The sequence below is a fragment of the Cygnus olor genome, chromosome 26 (assembly GCF_009769625.2).
Source record: "Cygnus olor isolate bCygOlo1 chromosome 26, bCygOlo1.pri.v2, whole genome shotgun sequence".
Classification (NCBI taxonomy): domain Eukaryota; kingdom Metazoa; phylum Chordata; class Aves; order Anseriformes; family Anatidae; genus Cygnus; species Cygnus olor.
The window spans coordinates 1026708-1052874 of record NC_049194.1 but is presented as its reverse complement, the minus strand read 5'-3'; the positions used below and the strand labels follow the sequence as shown (position 1 = coordinate 1052874).

Sequence of the window (26167 nt, the reverse complement as noted above, 5' to 3'; positions counted from 1 at the left end):
TCCGAGGCTTGAAGAGTCTAAAGCAACTTCAGACTGGGGACAGAAGGGCAGATATTAAGTACAGAACCACATTATAAAACATTCAAAGAAACACTAATTGCTCAGAAATTAGTGCCTGTGTAACGAGCACACGGCAAGAGGCTCTCTGATCTGCTGCTTGCAGGAGTGAGGACAGCGAGTAGTCATCAGGCCTGAAGGACTCATTTCACTTCTCAGTCATTAAAAAAAAAACAAACTAAATCCTCCACAGACACTTGTACCCACTTTGGACAATCAATCCTGATCGATCCCCACCGCCTTCGGTCTGGGCGTGAGTCATGGCAGCAAGTGACACCCCCGGGCAGGGGCTGCTGCCCCCCCAGACCGAGCACAGCGGGCTCAGGACCCAAGCACGAGGCAGGGAAACGAGCCCACGGTCGATACATTCCCTGCAGATACCCGCAGGACAGCCCCATGGGGACGGGGAGCAGCGGTACCGGCTGCCGAGCTCCATGCTCCAGCGGGGCCAGCTGCTAAGAGCAGAAAGCGCTCCCTCCATCTGGGCTGATTAGCCAAGGAAAAGGCTAACGAGAAAGAAAAAAAAAAAAAAATAATCCAGCCTAGAGGGCAAGGCAGCTGAAAGCTGCCCAAAAGCCGTGCTGCAATTTTTTTGGTATGAAACAGCACCTTATTTAGACAACCTGAGGAATGTTACAGAGGGACACCATGGCTGGGGATTTGCATAATGGGCGTCTCCGTCTTGCTTACCTAACGGGAGAAGAATCCCGTCTGTCAGTAAGTCTAGACTGCGGTGGTGAGTCCAGGGGACCCAGGGATCTCCCGGCCAGAAATAACACCGGGCCGGGGCCGGGTGCTGCCATCTGCCGTCACCCGCCGTGGGGACAGCGCGGCCGCCTTGCCTCCTGTGGCCATCTCCGGGCCTGAGCTGCTCCGTGGCACGAGGCTCTGTGTTACCGAGCAGCGAGGAAAGCCTCCCTCCTGCTTGCCAGGCCCGAGCTGACTCCTCTGGGGGCTCCAAGGAGGCCAGCGAGGAGCCGTGGCCACGGCAGCGCCTCGCTGGCCGGACCGCACTGCTGGCTGTAGCACCTTGCAATTACAGCAACAGGCTATTTTATTAAAATGCATCTCAGTTATTCAGTATTCGATGAAAGGCGGCAGCATAATGGCTCTAAACTCAAAATAATCTCGAGGTTTACGTGGCCCAACAGAGACCTCTGCAGCCCGGGCAGGCTCACTGCATGCTGCAGCTCGAGGCAGCGCGCGGCACCGGCCAGGCTTTGGGAGATCCAACACCCAGCAGGCACAAAGGTCGGGTTTTAGGCACGTTTCCACCTGCACCACGGGGTTTGGAACCGCACAGACCTCAATGCTTCCAAGTGAAGAAGAGCAGCAACTCATTGCCAGTCCAATTTTTTCCTGCCCCAAAGCGTGCCAGCCTGGCACACCTCTCCCGGAGCCACACTGGGGACATCAAACATCTCCTAAAATGGGGAGGTTTGAAACACCCCAGCGTCCAGCCCCTCCAGATCTAACCCATCACTAACCGAAGCAAAGCTCCTTCCCTGCTTTGAAATCCAGCCCCCCGATGTAAAGACAATCCGCCGCTAGGATGTCAGCCAGGTGCCCTACTCCCAGCTAGTGGCTTCCCACCTCGCCAGGCTGAAGTTCCTTCACCTCGCTGGTACTTCACACATGGGATGGGAAATGTAGGGTCTCACGAGAGGCCTGCTGAGGCACGAAGATGCTGCCGAGGCTGCACAGAAAGCACTAACAGCAGCTGTGCCACCACCAAGAGGCAGGTGACCGGAGAAAAGCAGCGCTAACGCTCCCATACCGCAGCCCGTACTGCACATTCGGGACATTTTCTGTCCTAAGCAGCATCGAGCATCGTTTCTTTAAAGGAAAAAGATCTCTGAGTATTTCCTCTAAGCTGCTGCACTTAGCAGTCAGCATCTGGTGACCAGCAGGGCAACAAAGGATGACTGGGCTGTGGTCAGGCCCGACCGCACTGCGTCACGCGCGGGGCACGGCGCTGCCGCCCCTACGGCAGGCGAGCTTCGAGACCGCCGAAGAGAGAGGTACGGGAAGGCACGGCTGTGTGAAAAGCAGCAGGGGCTATCTTGCAAAACAGCGGTGAAAACGTGCTGCTGGAATGCTGTTTGTAGGAAGTCCGAGCAGACAAAACGCCTTGCTTAACCCCGCCGTCATTTCCTTCAAAATTTACTCGGCTGATAGGGCTCTGCGCCGCGAGGTCAGCGAAGGCATCGTTCCAGCTCAAATCAAACTTAAATACTGCACGGGGTGCACGCAGGGAAAATACCAACGGAATGGATAAACTGCTCTAAAACCTTCAGAGTAAAGCGACCACCTTGCTCTCTGCTCCCAGATCACCCAAAAGTCTAGAGCGATCTCAAACAGCACAACCGCTGTTTAACTTATTTCTTCTACAGAAGAGTCATGAGGCTTTAATCACCACGCTGCTTCATTAGCTGGAGATTACTAATTACAGCGTTTGTTAGTCAGCACTAGCAGATAATGTTTCAGCGCTGATTGTTCGCATAGGGGAGACTGGAGCTGATGATTTAATAGTTTTAATGGAATACAAGGTGATGTGCAAGAGCTGTCCTCAGCAGAACGGATAAGAACCGTCGCGGTCTTGCTGTGCCGCGCTCTTCCAGAAGCGGCGGCTTCGGTGGGATCACCAGCACGATGCCAGCGTTCAGAGGAGAGAGCAGGGAGCTAGGCAGCTGCTCGCCCTGCACCACCACGTGCTGAGCCTCCTGCCTCCGCCCTGGCCCCTCTGCTCGGGGCAGGGAGAAGCCAGGACGCCCGCACTATCAACTCCTTCAGCACGCAGCAGGAATTTTATGAGAAAGAACAAAAAAGGCACCGGCTGCAGTATCTCCTGTTCACGAGACGCTGGTTAACACACACACACACAACGTTCCAGCACCCAGCTCCAGCAGCTAAAAGCTGCTCTTCCCCAGCTCCGCACGGGAACAAAGGCTCCCCCACACGCCTCGCGCCTTCTGACTAAGAGGGACACGTCTTTGGAATCCGTGGATCTCGTTCCCTAATTAAGAAGGTGGATCGCTGTTACATAACGAGCAGCACGCCGCTCCTCGTGGGCAGGGCAATCGCCAGGCTTGGTCTCCGACGGGCAGGAGCAAGAAGAGTCGCATCCAAGGGCGCCTCGGAACTGCTCACGCAGTTGAGCAAACACCACGGCGGCGTTGTCTGCCGCGGCGTTCTCCATCCGTAGCAGGTAAAACAGCCACCAGAGGAAGGTGAAACAACACCAGAACGATACTGCGAGTTTCCCAAGAGTCGAGTTGTGCTGGCTCACCTTGTTGCAGCGGAGCAGTTTCGGCTACCTACGTGTGCTTGCTGCCAGGGCATCCCAGTTCCGTCCCATTCCTTCCAGAAAGGGCACTGGGATTCAGGAGATCGGCCACTGGCACACTGAACAGATGGTGCGTTATTAATGAAGTTCAAATTCCGAATAATACATCCCGCTCCATTGACTGCAACTTTATTATCATAATATTTACTCCAGTAATCAGCGTGGTAAAGGCGCTGCGTTGACTTCAGTCGTCTGTTTTTACTGTTATCAATGTCCCATCCCGAAGAACGCAACGTCCCAGGTACATTTTGAAATTAACACTGATTCGTTTCAATTTTATGGGGTTTCCAAGCACATTTTTTTTTTCCCCTGTTGCGTACAACAGACACACTGGCAGGGAAGGCATTTTCGTTTGTTTTTATAAATAATGCTCACGACCTGGAGGTCATGCTGTGTATTTCTGACCCTGAGTTTGTGGCATCTGAAACTGGAGATAAATAATGCTTCAGCTACTGGATGAGAGCTGACTTAAATACCCTGCTCTAGAGTTCCCTGCAATCTAGCTACAGGACTACAGCCAACAGATGCTGAACCCGCGTCCCCTGCGGTGGGAAAGGAAGAGCTTCTGCACCTTTGTGTTACTGGGGGGGTGCTGCAGAGCGGTGTTCGAGCAAAAAAGCCAGCGCAGAGTCCTCTGGCTGAGCACGGACATACTGGCAAGCTTAGCTTTCAAGAAACGAACACAAAAACCTCAAAGCTTTACGGCACGAGGACTGAGCTGGCCTCAGGAAAACACAAAAACCACCACGAGGAGAGCTTCGAGACACGATCGGCGCTCTCAGAGGCGGGGATGCTCCCCTGCCCGCCGCCTTACGGGAGCACGGCCTCCTTCCTGCCTACCCGTAAGCCGTTGCTCAACCCTCCTCCGGTCAGCCCAGCTCACCGCGCTCCAGTCAAAGCCGCTGGGAGCGAGAGCCGTGGACTCCTTCCAAGAATCCATCCGAGCCGAAATCCAACCCTGCTTGTTTTCCCCACTCGCTGCCTGAACACAAACATTTTTTTTTTTTTTAGGGAGCAAAACCCACGTCACTTAACTCCCCGCTGGGTTTCAGGCCATGGTTTGCCTTGCCCCTTTTACCTCCGTCTCCTTTAGGTTTCAGTAAATCAGAGGGAGGGACAGCCCTCATGCCAATTTTTTTTTTTTTTTTCAGAATAGCAAATTCTCACAGATAGCACACTGAAAACAGGAGTATCAGCACCAGCGATCCGTGTGAACACGAAGGTGAGAGCGAAAGAGAAAGCCCCGCTACGGAAAAAGGAAGCACCTGCAGCGGGGTACGGGACCGAGAGACCAAAAAGGAGCGTGGGCTACAAGCCTGAAGGCTTCAGCCAACAGCAAAAGGTTGGGGATTGTCCCCGGCTCATCTCCTGGACCCCAAGACCAGGAAGGCACCGGCTGCTTCCTCGCATTCCCCGGCTCGAGCCGAGTTCTCCATCGTATCGCCCGCGTGCAGGGCTGCGGCAGAAAGGGGGGAGAAAGATGAGCGGCCTGGAGGAATTTCAGCCATCAATAAGCAAACAGCCTCTTCAGCCCTCTCCATAGAGGATGACGTGCCTTTTGTAAGGAAGGCTGCTTTCCCCATAGCCTGCTGCCTCCTGCTAATTGCTCTAAGAGATGAACTTGCCCCCGTAAATCACGGGCTGCACGGCGCCAGCGCTCAGCTGTAGCCCCCGCTCGCTGCCTCCCAGCTCTTCCAGCTATACGTGATTTTATAGCATGAAAAAATAATTACTGCTTCTAAATTGCAAACAGATTGAAATAGCAAGCAGCTTGGCCCCGTGAAGCATGTGCAGTTGTTTAAGTGTCTCTGGTGCTCTCGAAGAGGTGATAAATGCCGAGCTGCTGCGGGAATCAGCTGCCGCCCCCGAGCTGCAGGGGAGAGCTCGAAGCCGCAGCCAAAGACGAGCCACCCAAAACCCAAATCTACCTTTTGACTAAACTGAGCTCTGCTGACAGCAATTACAAGAGGCAACACCCAGTACGGGGATTTTCTTCTTTGAGAGTCACACCACGGCCGAATAACTCACACCAGTTTGAGGGGGGGGGGAAAAAAAGGAGAACCCTCATCTATACTAAATGAAGTCTTGAAGCTATAGCTACCTAAGCGAACACCTGAAACGACGTTACAAACACCATTATTTGTACTGTTCCTCCTTGAACTTTGTCGGTGCACCTGCCTTTTTGACTGCCCTTTCTTTCCGTCTGTTTTAAAAGCAGCGCGGGGATTCCTGGGCGGCCACGTCCAGCTCAGCGCTGTCACAGCAGCCACCGCAGCATTTCAGATCCCTCTTGTAACCGGTCACCATTTTAAGCGCTGTTGGGGTTTTCTGCAAGCGCTGCCGTTTAGGACTGCTGTCGAGCCGCAGCAGAAGTCGCTGCGGCTGCAGGCAGGCCCTGAGCAGCTCTCAGGGGAACAACCGGCGAGGGCAGCAACCCCCCTGCGAGGCACCTGCCGTTCTGACATTGAACCCCTCCACCCCAGAGAGCCCCTCTCATCTCTGCAGCACTGCCCCACGGCCCTCGCAAAGCGTCCCAGGGGACACCCACTTGTCCCCCTCGGCCGTTCTGCAGTCGGTGCCAGCCCTGCAGACACCCCGAGCTCGGCCTGATGAACTGCAGCAGCGTTTCCCCTGCGCAGACCTTTGAACCGAAGGTTAATGCACCGGGCACAGTTTGCAGCAGGGAAAAAGCAAGCCAAAAAAACTTTCCAGAGGAACACAACACCATCTTCGGCTTTCCGCAGAAATGAGCCTTTTGTTTACAGGCTTGCAGAAGCTGACTCCAGGGGCTGGTCTGTTCTTGCTCAGAGAGGGAAAACAAGCCTGACCTCAGCGTGCTCGAATAAACTCTGCCCCCTCCTTCCTTACACGCTTCTCCCAGTGCAAAGGTACAGAACACGATATCCCGCAGCGTGACCCGGCTGAGCGAAGCGTGACCACACGCTCCTGCTTACTGACATCGAAAACAAGACCGCCGGAGCCAAGAAGGTGAACTAGCTGGGCCAGCTCCTGCTTTCATTCATCTGGCGGCGCTGGCCAGCGACTTCCCAGCTGGCCAAAGGTCTCCAGTAAGTCAGCTGGCCCCCGGTACGCCGCGTACAGCGTTCGCTGCTCAGCACACAGCTCCCGGTGCACAGCCGGCCGCGCGGCAGACACTCCCCTATCTCCCACTTGTACCATTTCCTACGCAGGCGATAAGCAGGCTGCAATTTCCTTCGAGCGGATATTGCACAGCAGCGCTCGCCCGAACAAAGGACCTAAACATCGCCGTGTAAGAGTCAGAGGGGCTCTGCCATCCTCCTTAGAAACCTGTCGCGGGCATTTGTCACACCAACAGGTCCGGGGAAAGAACACCTTGTTGGTTTTGGTCCTTCTTGACCCATGCCCCGTTTATGTTTTGGGCCAGGATCCCTTGCTCACGCCCGCCCTGCACGCAGGCAAGCTGCCTGCACCACAAGTGCCAGCGCTATCAAAGATACCTTGCAGCGGGTGGGAGCAGCAAGGAGGGGAATTCCTTTCCGAACTGCCTGGAAGCGGCAACAGTTGGTAATGCAAGGCATCTCCCGAGGCAAAGCCTGCAGCTGCCAACGTTCCCTCAAAGCCGGTGCAAAGCTGGAGGGAGGGAAGACAGATCATCCCTTCCAGCCCACCAGCAAGCCTGCGGTGCCAGGAACTCCGTGGGAGGCAGTCGCTGCAGAGCCTTTCCACCACCATCTTCCAGCTCTCCGGCAGGAGGAACTTGCTTTCCTTCCCTCGGACGCTCCAAGATCCGGCGGATCGCAGAGCAGGCAGGCGGCTGATGCTGTCAGCTATTCCTACTGCCACTAATAAAGAGTGCTATGAAAAGATTAGAGGGAACATACGATACAAGATTCACGGAATCCTTCTGCAGGAAGAGGCTGCTGTATGAGCAGTCTTTACGACTTTTAAAGAATGTTTGATTATGTGACAGAGGGTAAAAATCAAAGACACTGCATGCATAAGGTGAACGAGACACCAGCCCAGTCACCTCTGCAAATAAAGGTCAACGTGCAATGTTCCTGACAACACGATTTGGGATTCCAACATGAGAATAAGAGAAAACTGCATTTGCACTGGCTGTGACTTTTGATTCCTTAGCTCCAGCCTGCTCGTTCGGTGAAGAGCCCACGTTTTAGGAAGCCCAGAGCCACCAGCAGGCTGTTGGTGAGAACAGCCGCCGAGCCCTGCCCTGGTGAGAGCAGCGTGCCCGCGCCGTGTCGGTGCCCGCGCCGCCCGCCCCCGTGCAGCGCGGTTGGGCAACGCAGAACAGCTCATGGAAAACCAGAAGCTGCCAAATGGCCAAAGGCTCCTTCGGAGGCGTCTGATGGATCCCTCATCGAGGAACGTGGGAACTGTTACATGCTGTACCCGTGGGCCAAACTAAAGCATTCCAGGCAGGTACTGCTGACCGGCGGGTAACCAACAGGCACCGAGCAGCACCGGCACGGGACCGTGATTCACAGCCACGCTGCGACCGCACGAGGTCGGCACCTGCCGCGCAGCGTGGCGCGTCTCGCCCGGGCAAGCAGGTTGCAGACCCACACCAGCGCTTCAGGTTCCCCCAGGACCGATGTCTCAGTGAAGTTAAAGGGAAAGGAACGCGTTACTTGGGGTAAAGGTGCTCAGACCAGGCTCGAAATTAAAGAACCTTAATGGGATAACCCACACTGGTTGTAATTTTGCCTATTTTTAGAGTACTACGTAGCAGAAGGTACCGGTCCAGAGGTAGACTTTGTCCAGTCTCCAAAAATAGACACCCAAAAATAGTAAATCATTACCAAGCAATTGCATCTGGACAACCAATGCAAAACATCCACGGTAAAGAGAGAGTTCATCAAGTTTTTAACTTTTCCCCATTAATTCCTCCAAGGGACGAGCAGATTCCTCTTTCCTTGCCCACAGGAGTCCTGCTATTTTCCAGCACACGGCCCAGGATTTTTGCTAAGTAACAGCTGCCACAGCCAGTGCACATTTGCTTTTGGAAGCAAACTGCTGGTTGTGAAGTTGCTAGGAGGTCTGTGCTGGCAACTTGCTCTGGAACCTTTTTTTAAGTCCTAAAAAGGGAAGGCTTGGAGGAGAGGCGAGCAAGAGGGGCCTTCCCTCCGGCCTGCAGGGCTTCACACCTCCAGGGACCTACGCTGCAAGCCCGCAGGAGCCATTCAACGGGCCCCCCACCAGTACATCTGTCGCTTTGAGGCCTCTCCACGGGGGGATTTCTGAGCAGCAGCTGCTCCTGTGAAGCTCGGCTCCTTCGGGTTTCTGAGAGCAACAGGAAACGCTGCCAGCAGCTGTGCTGCCCGAGGACAGAAAGCAACGCGGCCCCCGTGCACCACCGCCGGCACAAAGGACCCGTGCACAAGCAGCTTCACGGGCGGAAGGTGCAACTCTAGACCTGTTGTCCTGTAAGAAATAATTCCTAATTAAGTGTTCAAGGCCTTACAAAGCCATCAGCAGAGGTGAGCAAGGGCAGCTAGCACGGAGCTGCCTGCGTTCCCACCCTGTGCCAGGCTCTGCCGAGCAGCTGGGGTGCTCGGAAGCACAGTTCCTACACGATCCTGCATTCCTGCTCAGGCTTTGTTTTTCCTCGGAGCAAAAGAGGAAAAAGTTCAAAATAAACCCTGCAGACAGCAACATTCCATTCGCAAGAGTTCATTCTTAAAAGGAACGGGACAAACTAATTCCTCAGTAAATATTTGGGGTTACAACTCCGCTTCGCACCATCGCCTTCAACACTTCCACGGGTTCAGAGAGCCAGTAATAGACTCAGGCCACCAGCCCGTGGAAATAACAGGACTTATTTCAGCAGTAACAGAGCTATTTTTAAAAGTTTTACTTATGGGATGCCAATTTCCTCAAACTGTTTGGAAAATGAAATGTAAAAGCGTACAAACACTAATGGAACAAAAATGCGCTATAGCAACAGCCTCCTCTTGCTAGGAGATACACCAGATATGTTCCGGACTTTCCAATTCTCTTTCACCCCACAATCACCTTTTCCTCCTTTTAGACAACAGATTAAGAATAGCAACAAAATAACCTCTATGTCTGCAGCAAAAAACATTTGTTTATGGAGAAAGTTTGTTCCTAAAAAAAAAAAATCTGCCAGTTTTAGCAAATGCCTCCAGCTGTTACAAAGAGATCAGACCAGGGACAATGCACTTCTTCACTCTAGGGATGCTCACGTTTAATGTAATTAGATTAGCTCAGTGTCTCTGCCAAGCAAATAAGCAACACAAGAAGTCCTTTTATGTCGCTGACAACCTCCTAAAAATCGGAGGAATTTTAAAATGTACACCAACCTAACAACTGCTTGCAACAGGAAGAGGAGGTGAAAGAGTATCCAGCTGAAGCAGCAAGGGAGAATTCATTACACTGTAAATACCAAAGCGAAACACAGATGGGATACTGAGGTTTATAATTCTTAAAGTGCCATTATAAAAGTGCACAGGCATTTGCTGTTAAATATTATGACAGGCATTCAGCAGGGTAATGTATAGCTATTTTCACAGTTGCACCAACAATTCGAGAACTGTTCCAGTAAAACAAACACAAAACATCAACAGGCTGTTGACTTCAAATCACGAAAAATGCCACGCAAAAAAAAAACAAAAAACACGATGACAAACTAGCAGTGCTTCCAAGCTAGCACTAAAGCACTCCCCAGGGAAGGGATCTTTCCCCTTTCCTACAAGATGGATAAAGTTCAATCTGTTCTGCCATTACAGAAAGTGAAAAGGGAGCGAAGAAAAACGTCTTCTCGAAGGAAAGGAAGGGTTTAAAAGCAAGGTTAATTGCTTGGTTTTAAATGTGGATATTTCTCCAGGGATACATTTTTATCTCAACGCAACTTCTGAGGTTATTTCAATGTGCTTTCATGTTATACAAGTGCCCTATCTTCTAGAGGCTATCAAGCAGTTTTATATAGCCAGTTAGCAAGAAAACTAAATAAAAGCCTTAATGAACCCTGAGAAAAGTGGGTGCTCTTGATGCATCAGTGATCACAAGGCCAGGGAAGCATCATTTCTGCAAGATGCAAGTCGCCAACAAAGATGTCTTCGTGTAAATCTAGAAACTAAACAAAACTCGACAGCATTAAACCCAGCTTCCTAAATACCAGAAAGGTGCTGAGGGTCCTGCCTGGCAGCGACAACCTGCTGGCTGCTCACCACGCAGAGCTGAACGGAGCAAAGGGTTCACAAACGGCTCCTGAAAATAGAAGCCAAGTCCAGCAGTGGCGACTTGTTCATAGCCCTGCTTCAGGAATGGCTTAAAAAGGGAAAAAAAGCAGGCGGCGGGTTGGGGAGAGATGCATGCTTACATACTTCAGTAAAAATCTGCCTCTTCACTGAAGAAAGATTTGCTTTTGAGAGAGACTGGCATAAGCATTTCCTGCTTGGAGCCCTGAGGCGATATATTACAATATAACAACCTCCATCAGTTTTCCTTTTTTTGTTTTTCTCCCTGATTTCCTTATGTTTCAAATTAACTCTCCAGTCCGCTCTGACTCACAGCAAGGCTCGATGCTGATTCCATGAAAATCGCTCCCTTCTTGGAGGAGACACCAAGTGCAAAAAGTAGGGCAAAATGACGCAAGTGGAACCGACAGGCGACATTTCTCATGAAAGTGAGGCAACAGGAAGCACTGCTGTACTCCTGCCACAACCCGGGGAAAGGACGACCAGCTGCATGATAAAACACAGCTCCTAATACATTTGCTAATGAGCGTGCCAGTCAATTACTCATTCCAAATTGATTTAAGGACTTAGGCTCTCTCAGCTTTCTGGAGACTGACGCTGCTTCTCTGATCACGAGCAGCTCACGCCTGGAGCTGCAGCGCGGTCTAGCTGCCAGGGACACACTGCCCTCTCTTGGAGATCCCACTCAGAACCCAGGCTCCAAAACCAGCCCTGTGGAAGGATGCTGAAGACCAAAGCGCTGCTGGCATCCCTCAAAAACTAAATTTCTGCCCGAGAGGCAAGTCAGGGACAACAAGCAACGCTGCCTGATGTATTGCTTTGAAGAAAGGAGAGGAATGTCTATTGGAAGAGCTGCGGTTAAGGTAGGCCAGTTTTAACTGATAACCTTGAAGGTACCACCCTATCAGAACTTTAATCTTCTCACCTGGAATGAAAGGCAGACAGTGTGTGGCACAATTGTGCCTTCCCTGGAGTATAATGTAACAGCTAAAAAGCATGGTGACGCCATGTTAACAATCATCAAATAAGGTAATGCACTAAAAAAAAAAATCCAACTTAGAGACAACAGCTACCTCAGGAAATTGCGTTTCTTTGTGACCTTGGGGTAATTTTAGACACTTGACATCCTACTGAAATCAAAGGGACTCTGAGCAGCTAAATACCCTCACAGGCATGGACTTCTATGTTTCAACTCCCCAGCAGTGAAACAGGAGCAGTCTCCACCTGAAAGCCGGAGCTAAAACCAGAGGCTACTGCTCAAAGCAGCCACCCTTGCAGCGCTCAGGGGCCCCAGTGTACCACTGGGAGCAGCAGCCTAGCTGTCCTGCCATCAGAAAGCTGCAGTTGTTACCGCTACCTAAGGTGCCTGAAGTTTCGTCATAATTTATCGAGCAGCCCTCAGAGGAACACAGCCTTCAAAGACAATTATTTAACCACTCACCCCTCGCATGACTAAGGGACCAGCTGATGCAGGGTACACGGAGATCTAGCACTTAGTGCTCTAGACAGAAAAGGCAGTTCAATTACTGCCCTGCGTCCAGCCCTGAAAAAGCACCTTTTCAGCCCAAAAGCAGGGTGTACAGAGGTGCTCGCGGCAGTGACAGGATTGTAAGCGGCAGATCTCGATGCACAGGGCAGGAGCGGAGCAGCCCTTCCTGAGGCTGCTGCGTGACCGACCCTCAAGTTACAGCCTTTCAAGGAACAGAAGACAAAATTGCAAATGCCACCTGTTTGTGAGTCGTTACCCGAGCAGTGCCAAGACCTTGGTCAAACCACCTCCAGGTGACTCTGAGCATGCTGCTAGCAGTTTGTGCTGCTCACCTTGTAAGATATCTGTAGTTTGGGGAATCAAGGATACAGAGACCTGAGGAGTTAACTGTGAGGCAGGAGGAATGGTTTGGAAAGCTTTTTGGTGTGCTTCTGCATAAACATACCTGGTTAGGGAGCGTTCACCCTGCCGCCTTCAGAACAAAGGCAGATGAGCTCTCTGGCTTGAGAAATGGCCGGTTCTCCTAAAAGAAAGGAAACAGAGTTTTTAGCAATTAAAACGTTACTGCAGGGAATGCTTGCTACTCTGCGAACATCAGGCTTTGATCCAACCGGCTGAAGCACCTCACATCTTTATTTATTTATTTTTTTTTTAAAGACAGCAGACATCACAGCCATTCAGCTACGAAGACCCTTCTCACGCTCACAGACACAGGCAGTACGTTCTCCCTGTGTGAAACCAGGCCGGACCCGGCTCTCACAGAACTATTTCGGGTCACCTAATAAGAATGAGGGAAATGTCACATGGATTCACGGGTTAGCAAGCCAGCAGCTATGCAGGTCAGCCGGCTTTAAGGCCGACTGGAGGCAGAGCACCTGCCTGCACTCAGTGCAGTTCAGGCTGGAGTCTGAAGATGGCCCCACGATCACAAGGGATGCCAGGCGCTCCTGCCTCCCTGCGCAACAGAAAAAAAATATCACCGGGCACACAAAGAGCGGAGAAATATTCCGAATGCTTAGTCAGCCATCAATCACATGTTATTTGTCATACGCTGACAGCGGAGATGCTGTGAAGGCAAGGAAGCAGTCACATACATGCATTATATATTTCTAAAGATGTAAGGCTGCAATACAGGAGCTACAACAAAAGAAACCAGAGAAAAATAGCATGAGCAACTCAGGGAAGTCAAAAAGAAAGAGAATGACAAAGATATATTTAACTAAAGAAAGGGAAGGGGAAGGCATATCTGCAGCATTTCATTTTTTGTTCCTCCTCACAATGATCAAATTAAAAAGCCCACACACTTAAATTAAGTACAAGTTAGAGGGGAGTTGGAAATACAGTCATTCAGAATCACTATTTAGGTTAGGAAAATTGCTGCATTATATTCCTCTGTCAAGCGGCAGATGATGAAATCTGCAGAAGAAAATGCGGAATTTGGACCCATCTCACACGAGAGCCAGAAGGAAAGCCGGGGGGCCATGGGGACGGGTTTCCAAGCGGCCCCGAGGAGCCCTGGCCCCATCGGCAGCGCCCAGCAGGGCGCGTGCGACAGTGGCCCGACACAAGCAGCGAGCCCGACCTTCTCCCCTGTGTCCCCAGCGGCTACAGCCAGCCCTAACGCCACCCTCAGACCTGGGCCACCACGTTTTAGGCCCCAACACTACTTTATTTTTATTTATTTTTCAGACAACCGGATACGCAACAAACATAAAAAACAGAACTGAGGTGGGGGAGCAGGGCCCAGTTAGGGCTGCGATTCTCCTTTGCCCAGGAACCTTCACTGTGTTTAATTCATACACTCGAGAATACCTCTGATAAAAAACCCTGTCTCCACAGGCGTTGAGCAGGATTCGTCCCTGACTTTGCACACCACCGCCATTTCCCCTCCTGGGCCCGAGGCCCCAGCTGCCACCACAGCGCCCGAGGCCCAGCAAGACCCCTCAGGGCTTGGCCCCCGACAAGGCCCCTCCATACAATACCCTCCAACACACAACAGAGGAAGCACAAAGGGAGCAGGGAACATTAGCGTTATTATTTTAGGCAGCCACAGGCTTAGGCTTCCTTTAAGGTGTGATCAAAGCAGCAGGCGTGCCGGCCTGTCCTCTGCGAGGGCAGGTAGCTGCGTAGCTCGTTTCTAGAGGGAATTGTTTAACGTCTAATCATTAACAGCAAAAAAACAGCCCAGATAAAAGTCAGCCAGTGATAGACCAAAGCAATGATGCATTTCAAGTCAGCAGAGTCATTACAGTCACCAGGAAGCGCGGGATGTTTGCTTGTTCCTGTTATGGCCCTACCGTGTTTCCCCTGCAGAGGGGACAGCTTCACAGGAAACAATATAAATTAGAATTAGAAGTAGTCATCTCTTTGTTCTTCCAGCCTCCCTCCTCCAAGCACCACGAGCAGCAGCAGCAGGACCAGGCGTGCTCGTGCGTTCGGGCATTTCAAGCTGCTGCTGCCATTACATGGCGAGGGGTGGCGGTGGCATCACGAGCCCACACGCCGCAGGGGCTGAGTCAGAAAGGGGCTGATGTCCACCAGCCCGGCCGCTCACCGGCACGAACCCCAGCCCCTACAGCACCAGGAGTCCCCAAGAGCCTGGCCTGAAGGAGGCACGGGGAAATGGGGGGCACCGGCACGTGGCTATGGTATACACCAGGCGCAGACGCGGCGCATGCGTCTGATCCACGCTGGCCTCCTACCTACAGCCTCCGAGCATCAAACGGTGTGGCCGACGTGGCTCCGACCCCACTGTCAGGTGCTGCACGAGGACAGGAGGAATGTCGAGGTCTCTCGGCCTCCCAGGGGGTCTGCAGCACGAGGACACCCATGGGACTGGCCGGCGATGTGCCATCACCTGCAAAGGGAGGCGTTCGGCCCTGTCCTATCAGCCCAGGTCAGAACACAGAGGAGCACCGGGAGCAGAGCCCCCCACCCCTCCTCAAGCACCCCTGGGTGCCCCCTGAGCGCAGGGATGCTGACGAGGTGAGGCAGGAAATAACCCGGAGCTGGGCCACTGCGTCTCAAGGGGATGCAGAGCCTTCTTCTTCCCTACCAGAGGTGTGTGGACTCCAGGGATGAGCATGAAGAAACCACACCAGAAGCGCCACCTGCATCGCCCTCGCTAAACCTTTCCTCGTATGTTTATCATTTCACCCTCTCCCAAAAAAAAACCAGTTAAAATAAGCATAGCAGCACCCTCCCTGCCCAGCTGCTCTGCAGCAGCAGGCGAAACGAGGGTGCTTCTACCACACACGTTCCAGGAGCTTCGCGCTGAAATCCCAAGAAAAAGGACTTGGGATTATGACATGGCACCACAAAACAAAATGCTCGCTGGTTTTAACGGAGCCGTTCACCATTCGTTCTTAATCTCCTCGCTCTATATTTATAGCGAAATATTCAGATAACACGCAGCTATGCCGTGCTTGAGAGCTCCACGCAGAAACAGGCTTCTTTAAAGCATATTTAGAAAGGGGTATCTGAATAATACTTTGCCCTTTGGTAGTTTCTTTTAGCAAAAGCTCTCAAAAAGCAATAGCTCGTTTCCCTACTAACTTGGTGCTGAAAATATCAACTGCCTCATTATAATCGTGTTACTGCTCCTGAAAACCCATAATCAGAGACTCGGGAAGGAACTGAAACGTGCTGCCCCAGAGCACTGCCCTAACGCGAGCGGTGCTCTTTGTGCCATCGGGAACAGCAGCACTCCACCCGCAGACGTGATGCAAAGCCAAAACCAACACGTACGCAGGGTCCTTACAAGGTCAACTGAATTTCAACTCCGCTTTTAGCACCTCCGTACAACAGCTCAGTCGTCTTCACCCAGACCAGCTAACGAAGCTGCAATCAGCACACAAAACTCGTAAGATCAAAGCAGCAGCCACTATCGGTAGAAAGCTGAAAAAGCTTCAAATGGTACCAAAAGCCCACTCCTAGCAAGAGCTGCTCCAGTGTCGCACAGCCAAGAAAGCAAACTGATATTTATACAAATGGATTAGAGCTGACTTGTCCATAAATCATGGATTTATGATTCAGGCAAAGAAATCAGCAAATTTGCATTCACGGACAGGGACTTGCCAGCTCTCGGTGTGCAGGTGAGAGAGGTCACAAATTTATGAGCTCTCACTTACGAGTCCATCCCTCTCCAGCTCATTTACAGAGCTCGTGAAACCTTGAGAAGAGTACTTGTAGACAAGTCTGCCAGCGAGTGTTCGGCTCCCTGGATTCTTTACAATGCTCATTTCCTCCGGTCGAACAGAGACGCACGCAGGTGGCAGGGACAAGCATTAGATCATGCAACAGGTTCACCTGCTCCTTAACCTTCTCCTCCAGCAAGAAGCTCCAGAAAAAGCTTAAATTAGGATGCTACAGTACACACCGCCGCGCTGGAAGAGAGGTGCAAGAATCGAGAGCAAGAGCACTGTCAGCTTGCATTATCCTCCGGTTTTCCTAGACAAAATTAAACAGTGGTAGTGAAAATGGCTTTTTCTTTCAATATTCTCACTGAAGCTTGGCCTATAGGCCACAGGACCAAGTGCCTACCACGTGAAAACGTAAAACACCAAGTTATAGGAACTCTGCAATTTACTCAGTGCTACCAGTACTCGGAAGAGGAAACACTCCTGTTCAGGCACAACCTGCAAGCAAGCTGAGGTATCAGCAAAAAATAAAGAAGTAAAGGTGGCGTGGGCAAAAGTCTCTCAAATGTTGTTACAGGACTATGTGGCAGTGTCCGAGACCACCCTCGTTCCCACCCCACAGTTACATCCTGTTTTTTATCAACTGCAGGTTGTGCCCTCGTTTCTTGGTTTGAAGGAACAGGAATTTACATTGCCGTACCACGCACTGCAAGCAAGCAGCCAGCAAGATTGAAACGGAGCCAACACACAGGTTAGGCTCCCTTTCACAGTAATTAAAAAAAGCACTATATTTGATTAACTTTTACCTCGTATGCACTTAAAAAATTCCAGCAGCCTTTGGGTAACTGCTCAAAAGAAGGGGGCCGCATGGCTCTGCCCGGCAGCCCCAAATCTGGCCCGTGGGGCATGGGGTTAGCAGGGTACGATCAGTCCCGCAGGAATTTGAACCCGTATTTACCACGTATCACAGCGGCACTCACATGGAGAGAGTGCAGGGGGAAGGCTTCACTTATGCAGCCAACAACAGCCTCAAGAATGACACGATTAAATCAAGGAGCAAGGGTTAAGTGCACGAGGCCAGCAGCTCGAGCAAGTCCTCAGGAGCTCAGCTCCTGTGCCGGAGACCCCTCGGCTTCTCGAGACGCCTGCACACGTGGACTTTGGCCCCAAAACGCCTCGTGGGTGCCTGGCAGGACCCGCACGGCGCTGAACCTTTGAGCCACCAGCCCCAGCAGCCCCTCTGTGCACCGGGAGCCCTCGACAAATTCCCTACACCATCAGCAGCTTTGTCAAACCCCGGCTGAGATTTCCTGCCCCTCTTTCCTGACCACCCTGGAGACACTCGCATCTCTCCAGCGCTGGCACAGCTTCCCTTTCCCTCCCCAAACTCGGGAGCAGCAATTCGGGAGCAGCCGGCTTTTAGATCGCAGCGGTAAGCACAAGCAGAGCTTCGCCTGCAGACAGATCGTGTTTCACCTACCAAATAACAGCAGATACCCGACTATCCAAACATGCTTTCCCAGCTGTTATTTACTGAAGAGAGTAGGAAGTGGTTACTCTCTCGAGCTGCAGCTAAACCACAGCAACTTTTAATTTTTTCTCCTTAATGCAGTACGAAGGGAGCGCAGTAACGGAGCGCACAAAAGAGATGCGCACAATACATCTCCTCTGTTGGTTGACAACCCTCTGCTATTTCGGGAATGCTCATCCGCAGGTGGAATTGGATTTGTGCTCCCATGACTGACAACACAACTCGCTCGACTCCGCTCCATCCTGGCCTATGGCAGCCGCTGCTATTTTGAGCACCGTGTCGTTCCAGCGCTGCCGAACGGTATTATTCCAAAGGCGAGAATGTTTCCCTAACACGAGATTTTTCACATTTTTAAAAGAAATCATGGGGTTTTAAGAACTTTCGCAAGAGAGGTGAAGAACCCTCTCCAGCAAAGCCAGGCTCTACCTGCACGAACGGGCTTTGGGAAGCAAGCCCCGGCGCTGCCGAGACCATCACCACGAAACGAGCCGCAGCCCCGCAGCCCGCTGGAACGGGTTGAGCACCCCAACCTGCGCCGTCCCCAAGGTCCTTCGGCAGCGAGCAGGAAAGCTTGCTCTGTCCCCTCCGTCCTGACAAGGGCCTTGCCTTCCGGCAGCAGACTGATAACGGAGTCCTTCAGAAGGCACCGCCGCAGCCAGCCTGTGCTGGACCTGTCCCCAGAAGCATCCGTGAATGAAGAAGACAGAAAAACATGATGCAACACTGAGCGGATTAACACACTAGAAAAAGAAAATACCACATCTAGCACGTATTTTTTCCACGCACGGACACCACAAACATTTTTCACAAACATGCACCAAAAGAGCAGCTTCTCCTTGAAGGCTTCAGAAACGTGAGAGCTAATTGCTCCTTAGGAGCCTCTACAAAGTGTCAACCCAGATCCCTAGAAAGGAAAGCTGAGGGTGGGATAATAAGGCGAAGAACGTTAACCACCTAATTAGTAAGCAGAGGGAGAAGAGCTCTGCCACCCGTCAGAAGCGCTGACTTTTCCGAGCCTGATGCTGACCCGTGTGAGCACCCCAGTTCAGCCAGCAGCACTGATCTTGGTTGTTCACCCCCCAGGTCCGTACCGTGGGCTGCTGCGAGCCCAAGGACCGGCCCAGCTCCGCACCCAAAATCAGCTCAGCTCCCTCCCTGAGCGAGCAGCACCGGCTCCGCAATTAGCCACAAAAGCTGCACCGGGTCAGTCATTGTTTCAGCCTCCAGAAGCTCGTGTCTTGAGCGCTGCCTGTAAGGAACAATGCCCGGACAAATTACATTCTAGTCAAGTAGCCACCAGCTGCAGCTCGTATGCACACAATTTTTTAACTAATATTCTGGAGCAAGCCCTTCCTTGTCCTCCAGAAGCTGAATTGTTCGTGCCCCACAGGGCTGTTAGAAAATAATTACTTCTCTAAACCCACGGGCTACTCTCCCAAAGTAGGTGTGCCCCATGACTAATGTCTGGCAACCAACCAGTTCCATCGGCATTGGTATGCTGCGAGCACAGAGCCGCTGCTGTCACTCGCAACAGCTCCTGCTCTATCCACGCTAACAAATGTGAAATCCTTTTTTCACCCCAGCGTCCTCGCATAATGCTGCGCGCAGTTCTGTGGATGCCTTTACGAAGCCTATCTGCTATTTATCACATGCGCCAATAGATCCGTCCTTAAAGCAAATTCTCCAACCTCAACTAGTTTCTACAAGGGACCGTAAAGACGTGTATTCGAGCGTTGACAAATGAATTTGGCATCGCACCTCAGCAGCATAAATCGGCAGAAAACTGCTCTCGTTGCTCTTCCCAGAAGGAAATTCGCAGCAGGCTCCTAAGCACAGCCCTGCCCGAAGCTCAGCACCACCGGCCGGAGCCAGCAGAGCACGGGTCTGACACACGGGGCTACAAATGGGCGAGAAAGACACGATGAGACGGTTGTTTCCTTCCGAGTACTTTTACATTCCTCTGAGAGAGGTCTTCCAGTGACAATACTAACCAGTCTTCATTCCCATCTGTACCAAAATCAACTTTTCCTTACCTTAAATCGTGGCACAGACCAGCAACGAATTCCACCCTACCTGCAGCCACCCTCACCTAGCCAAGGCAGCAGCAAGAACACCCGGTGAGCTGTGCAGTGTCCTCTCAGCTCGTACACTGCTGCGCTCCTTCTTTACCAGCAAACACCCAAGAAACCAACAAAAGCCAACAAAACCAGCTGGGAATCCCTCAGCCACATAAAAGCAGGGTTTAAAGACCATCAGCACAGATTCCCAGTCTTGTGGTTTCCCCTCCAAACTCCAGTCTCGGTCGTAACAGGACTCTACCTGCGCTCAGCTGCTGGACACCGGTTATTTTCTTCTAATCCTTCCCTGCTTTTCAAACCAATGCCTCCAAAATTAGAGAATAATTCTCTTCTTTCCCCATTTCTAAGCCACAGTTCTAGTCCTTAAGCAGAAAATATGCTCAGTTCCAGGTCCACCTGTGAGCTTCAGCAGGTGCTTTACAAAAGCTCATTTTCTATCCCACCTGATGACCAGCACCACTTTTGTTTTGAGGCTCTGGAGCCACTTCTATGATTACAGTTTTGGACATAACTCCAAAACTACAAGCAAAACGATCGCATTTCTTGGCCTTAACTAAGGACTTTTCTTTAAAAAAAAAAGGGAAAAGAGGCTCTCCAACAAGCCTGTGCTCCTCTTCTCGTAGAGAAGTCGCACAGTAAGATTAAATTCACGACGCTGGTGTTTGGGAATTGTACCATAGTTCATCGCGAGTAACTGAGCAGAGAAGCTGCGATACGTCATGATTTGAGCATAAACACTGATCCTCTGCCAGCAAACAAAGAAGTTACCCTTAGACTGGAGGAAATGAGAATAACCATGACTACAGCAGGAATAATCTCCTAAAAGCAGTTTCTGTAGCACATCTACCGAGCAGCCCTGCCGTAGTTTCAGAGCCGCAGCAGCAAAATCTGAGGGCAAGCAGAAAAGGGTTAAAACACGCCAGAAAAACAGCACAAGGTCTCGCCATGAGAGCAGACGAGGCAGAAATGGACAAAAAGCCTTCAGGGCTCGCAAAAGCAAACACCCAGCTATTCTATACGTTTAAAAATAGATTTCGTTCTTCTGAAGGGGGCAAGGCGAAGGGAGCTTCTGGAGCGCAGCAGCAGCACGTCGGCCCCGCGTGCCGGCGGCTCCCCGAGCGTGGCAAGGAGGGGAGGCTGCTGGAGGACAGGAGAGGAACGTCCATACACCCATCCCTCTGTCCATCCTCCTTCCACCCCTCTCTCCCTCCCTCCATCCTCCCTCCGTCCTCCCACCAGCACAGAGCCCACCGCGAGCACTGGCCACAGGCCAGGGCCAGTTTTTTTCCTCGCTCGCTCGCCTTTGGAGCGGGATGTTTTTAAAATTGCTCTTACGCAGTCCTTTCCCCAGCTTTCCTCCCCCTTTCTATAGAATGAGAGTAAAACAAAGCAGGAGTTACCGAGCGTTCTCAGCTTTTGCAGCTTCTCAGAGGTCCACCAACAAGGAAAGTCTCTAGCTGCAAATTCAGAAGTGCTTTCTGATTACGCAGGCTAGGGTACGGTACAACTTTTTTCTAGTCTGTTAACAGGAACGAGGAAAAACATGCAATAAATTATGAAAAAGCATAATCCTTAACTAAATTTCCTGTTTTGTGTCTCAGCCTAACAGCGTGCCTGAATTTCCTCCTCTTTTTTTTTTTGTGAGGTCGCAGCCAATCCCTACCCACCCACTTAAGAAAACGTAATCCAAAACTACCAGAGATTTCTGACACGTCTGAGTTTGAAGAATCACCCGAATTCACAGCTCATTTCCTGCCAAAGTCCAGCTCCTACACCCCTAAAACAGGGATTAAACCGGAGATCTGCTTCCACCACGTGCGCTGACCACCGCCAGTATCGAGAACTAACCGGCGGCTCGCCATATTCAGCCCTTCCACACAAATCTGTCGTCGTGCCCAGCCTCGGCTCCAATTCGCCCGGGGCTTTTCGGGTATTTCGTAGAGCAGCGGGGCTTGCCGGGAGGGAGGCAGCACCCCGAGCCAGCAGGCACAGCTTTCACTTTCACAAGGAGCGTTCAAAACGAAAACACGGGTGTGTTGCACAATGCCCCGCTTGTTCTGGCGTTTCAATAAAGGGCCTTTTAGCAGGACGAGCAGATGATGATAGGGGACGCGTAGATGGCAGCAGCAAAATCTGCACGGCCAGAGCTAGCACCGAGGGATGGGGCAGAGCCACCCGGAACGAGCTGCTTACACGAGGCCACCGCAGCCTGGTGCTTCCAGCAGGCAGCCAAAAGCAAGGTCCAGCCCCTCCAGCCCCTCGTCTGTAAGTTCCAGCCATTTATTTCTAAATGCAAACCGAGCAGGCAAACATAAAACACTGATTTTTTTTTTAAGTCTCTGCAGTTTTGCTGGTTTGTCCTGATTGTAACAGCGGTCAAGCCACGCCACAGGAGGGAATTGTATTTACATTGTCCCCTAGTTTTGCTCCCTTCCCATTTTTGTTTCTCCTGGCACTCTGCACGCCGAGCTAGGAAACCTGTAATGGGGAACGGGAACACGTCCCATCAGCTCCTCTGCCCTGCGGGCAGCTAACCGCCACGCGTGCTGCCCCGAGAAGTCCGAGGCGTGCTGCGCCTCGCTCCATCCTCCTGCACTCCCTTCCCTGCTGCACGACTCCTGCTCCGTCACTGAACGCATTAAATAACGCGAATGGTATTTGAGCAGCATTAGAGGAGCTCTCCCCTCCAGAGCTCGGTTACCTCCGCATCCCCATCCCTCCGACTCCTCGTAAAGGTGGGGAAAGCAGCGCTGGAGCCGTCGCAGCCGGAGGGCAGGACCGCGACGGGCAGCCCTGCCCAACAGCTTTACCTTGGGAGCTCAGCACCCGACTTCAAACCACGCCGCCAACCCCGCGCCAGCATCTTACCACCCCCTTTTCTCTCGCTCTGCCCTCCCCACGCCAGAACCCCCAGACGACTACAGCCCACCTCCCTGCTCTTTACACAACCACCGACTTGGGGTCACCCTGCCCCGTTCCCGAGCACCGACGCAGCGAGGCTGCCGTCCCTCTGGCCAGCCTCGCTGCCCCCCCGCAGCCTCCCGATGAGCGGCACCAAAACCCCTGTGATTTCTGAGCTGTCCGGAGCCCACGAGTGCAGGGCAACCGAACCAAACCCTCCTTCGGATCCGAGCTCCGTCGCTGAAGGGGCAAGAAGGCGCTTTGGAAACAACAGCTCGAGCCCTGCCCTTCGCCACCTCCTCCCGAAGGCGCCAAAGAAAACTTCCCCCCTGCTCCCAGCGAGCGACTGAGCAGCGATTTCCAGCGCTCCACCAAACAGGGTTTAACGGCAACTCGCGGGGCGGTTGGCGGCCGGCCGAGCGCAAGGAGCGGCGGCGGCACCGCGGGTGCAGGAGGAGGGCGCCCGCCTCCCCGCCGAGCCTCGGCAGGCGAACGCGCTCCGGGGCAGCGCGGTTATCTCCAGCGGGCAGATAAGGAAGCGAGGCAGGAAGGCACAAGCTGGGCCGGCCGCGGGGGGAAGTGCGAGAGCGGGGAACAAACCTCCGAGTCCTGAGTCACCGGCCCCGGTCCCGCTCTCTCCGTGCCCGGCTGAGCCGAGGCGCGCTGCTCTCCCCGTGCCCGCCGGGGATGACGCCTCCCCGAGGCAGCTCCCCGTGTCACGGAGCGCTAATTACCTTAAGCAATGCCGGTTCGGTGCTAAGGCAGGAGGAAAACGGGCGGCTCCGTGTCAACGCGCCTCCTGTGCCGGTCGCTAAATCCCCCAGCAATCCCCCGGCCGCACCGAAGGGCGATTCCCCTTCGTCCCGCAGCTACGGGCGGCAGAAGGAAACCAAGCCCTCGGACGACAAGCCCTATTTCAACACATCGACACAGATTTTTGGTTGTGCTTTCCCCTAGGCTGGCTGGATACCAGAGCAGGACAGACGGGGCCGAGGGCCCCCGTGGGCTTGTTTTAGGGCCATGTGCTGACCTGGAGCCCAGACTTGGACGTCCCGCGCAGCACAAGGCCAGCAGCGGGCGAGACCCCGCGGGACGAAGGCCTTCCCCCGGTGCTATACGCTTCGTACGAGAGCAGCTCGTTAGGGAAACCCGGCAATTACCTAAAAGGCCTCAAGTTTACTCACGGGCTCCGACTAAAGATCAAGTTACCGACTTCTGCGGCGTACCGCAGGTCGGCTCGCCCGCCGGTAGCGATGGCCGCAGCGGCCAGGTCAGCTTCGCGAGGAGGCCGCAGCCACAAACAACCCCGAAGGCTGCCAGTTTTCCCCCAAAAAAAACACATTAAATGCGATCCAGCACCCTAAAACCCACAAGTTTTCCCCTCATTTACAAGCAGAGGGCGAGGAGCGGCTCCGAGCGGCCGCAGCGCCCTGCGTTTCTTTGTGCTCACGGCCGCAGGTGGGGGCCGGGGCCACATTTGGGGGCACCCCGGTGGGGGCACCCCGTGTCCCCCCGCGGCCCCGCTGCCGGGGGGGGCTGTAGGGGACCCAAGGGCGGGCCTCGGGTGCCCAACGGGTCCAGACCCCGCTCCTGGGCCTCCTACGGGGCATCTGCGGCTCGTTTGTCCTGATTAGTAATAATGAGGGGGGGGGGGAGAGGGGGGCAGAGGGGCTTCTGCCTTTGTCTGCAGCACCAGGAGTGCGGCCACCCCCCCTTTGGGGGCCTCGCACCACAACACACCCCAAGCACTGACCCCCACCAGACCCCCCCATACCACAGGACCCCCCTGCCATAGGACCCCCCCTGCCATGGGACCCCCCCTTGCTTTCCACCCCGACCCCCCTCAGCCCCCCGTACCAAGGCGCCCCCAACTCACACAGATGTGACCCCACCAGAGGGCATCGCCCCCCCCCCCCAAGCCCACCCCCCAAGCCCCCGAGGGGGGGCTCTGGGGCCGTCCCCTGCCAGCCACCCCCCCCCCCCACTGGGTCCCAAACCCCGGTGGGTTCCAAGCACCCCACGCACCCCCCTCCCAGTCCCCCCCCTGCCCCTTCCCAAAGACCCTGGGACCCCAGCAGAGCCCCCCCTCCCCAAAAGCACCCCTACGCCCCCCCCACTGACACCCCCCGTGACCCCCCCCACCCCAGACCCCCTCCCCTTAACCCCTCCCCCCTCCCTCAACCTCCAGCACCCCCAGGGCCCCCCCCCACCCCCCCAGACCTCCCCCAACCCTCAACCCCAACCCCCCCAGCGCCCCCCTCAAGCCCCCAAGACCCCCCCCGACCCCCCAAGCCCCCCAACCTCCCCATTAGCCCACCCCAAAACCCCTTAGCCCCCTCCCCACCCCCCCCCACCTGCCCGGTCCCCCCCGCCCTCCCCAACCCCCCCCGTTCCTCCCCCCTCCCTCCCCACGACCCCCCCCCCCCGTCCGTCCACCGGGCCCTCGGGCCGGGGGTTCCGCCAGGCCGCGGCCTGCACCGGCCCCCCCCCGCCCCCCTCCGGCCGGTTTGCCCCCCCCACGGCTCCTCACCGGTCCCGGGGGGGCCGCGCACCGGGGGGGCACCGGGGGGGGGGGGGGAGGCGCCGCCGCCGCCGCCGGAGCCAGCAGCCGCTGCCGCGCAACGCAGCTTGCTGGGCGGCCCCGCCGGGCGCGGGCAGGGCGGGGGGCGCCCGGCCACGCCCCGCCGCTGACTGGCAGCGACGCCAGCCAATGGGAGAGCTCGGAGCGGGGCGCGCGGGGAGGAGGAGGCGGGGCGAGGAGCGGCCAGCAGGTTAGGGTGAGGCGGCGGCGCGGGGAAGGGAGGGGGAGGGAGGGAGGGGGCGGGGGGGTTGGGGAGCGGCGGGGCGGGCGGCCAATGGGAGCGCGGGGCGGGGCGGAGGGGGGCGGGGCTATGTAAATGTGAGCGTTAATATTAATGAGGGGGGCGCCGGGGTCCCAGTGCTGCCCCCCCAAAATCCCAGTGCCCCCCTAAAATCCCAGTGTCATCCCCCCAAATCCTAGTACTGCTCCCCCAAATCCCAATACTGCCCCACCATCCCGGTGCCACCCCCAAAAATCCCAGTGCCCCCCCCTAAATTCCCAGTCCTGACCCCCCCCAAAATCCCAATACTGCCCCCCCATCCCGGTGCCACCCCCAAAAATCCCAGTGCCCCCCCCTAAATTCCCAGTCCTGACCCCCCCAAATCCCAATACTGCCCCCCCATCCCAGTGCCACCACCCCCTCCCCCAAACCCCAGTGCCACCCCCCAAATCCCGGCACTGCCCTGCCCGCTGCCCCCACGGCCACTCTGAGCCCCTGGGGGGGGGGGGCACATTGGCGGGGGGGGGGGGGGGGGGATGCTCAGCACATGCCCGTGCCCCCCCCCCCCCCCCCGTGCCCCCCCCGTGCCCGGTGGGCAGCAGCGGGGC

The 26167-nt window shown here is 54.3% G+C and overlaps 1 protein-coding gene across 2 annotated transcripts in view; it reads right to left on the bottom strand.

Annotated features, from left to right (window-relative positions):
* GNG7 (G protein subunit gamma 7) overlaps positions 1-25409 on the bottom strand; it is a 68370-nt gene extending 42961 nt beyond the window's left edge. Inside the window, exons 1-2 of one of the 2 annotated variants that reach the window (XM_040537769.1) lie at positions 25289-25409; positions 12555-12632 (exon numbers count right to left, since the gene is read on the bottom strand). The gene's annotated coding sequence lies outside the window, so the exon portion shown is untranslated. Of the gene's footprint in view, positions 1-12554; positions 12634-21257; positions 21413-25288 lie in introns of those variants that run through there. The other variant, XM_040537770.1, reaches the window with a different exon arrangement.
* Between the last annotated feature and the right edge of the window lie 758 nt (positions 25410-26167).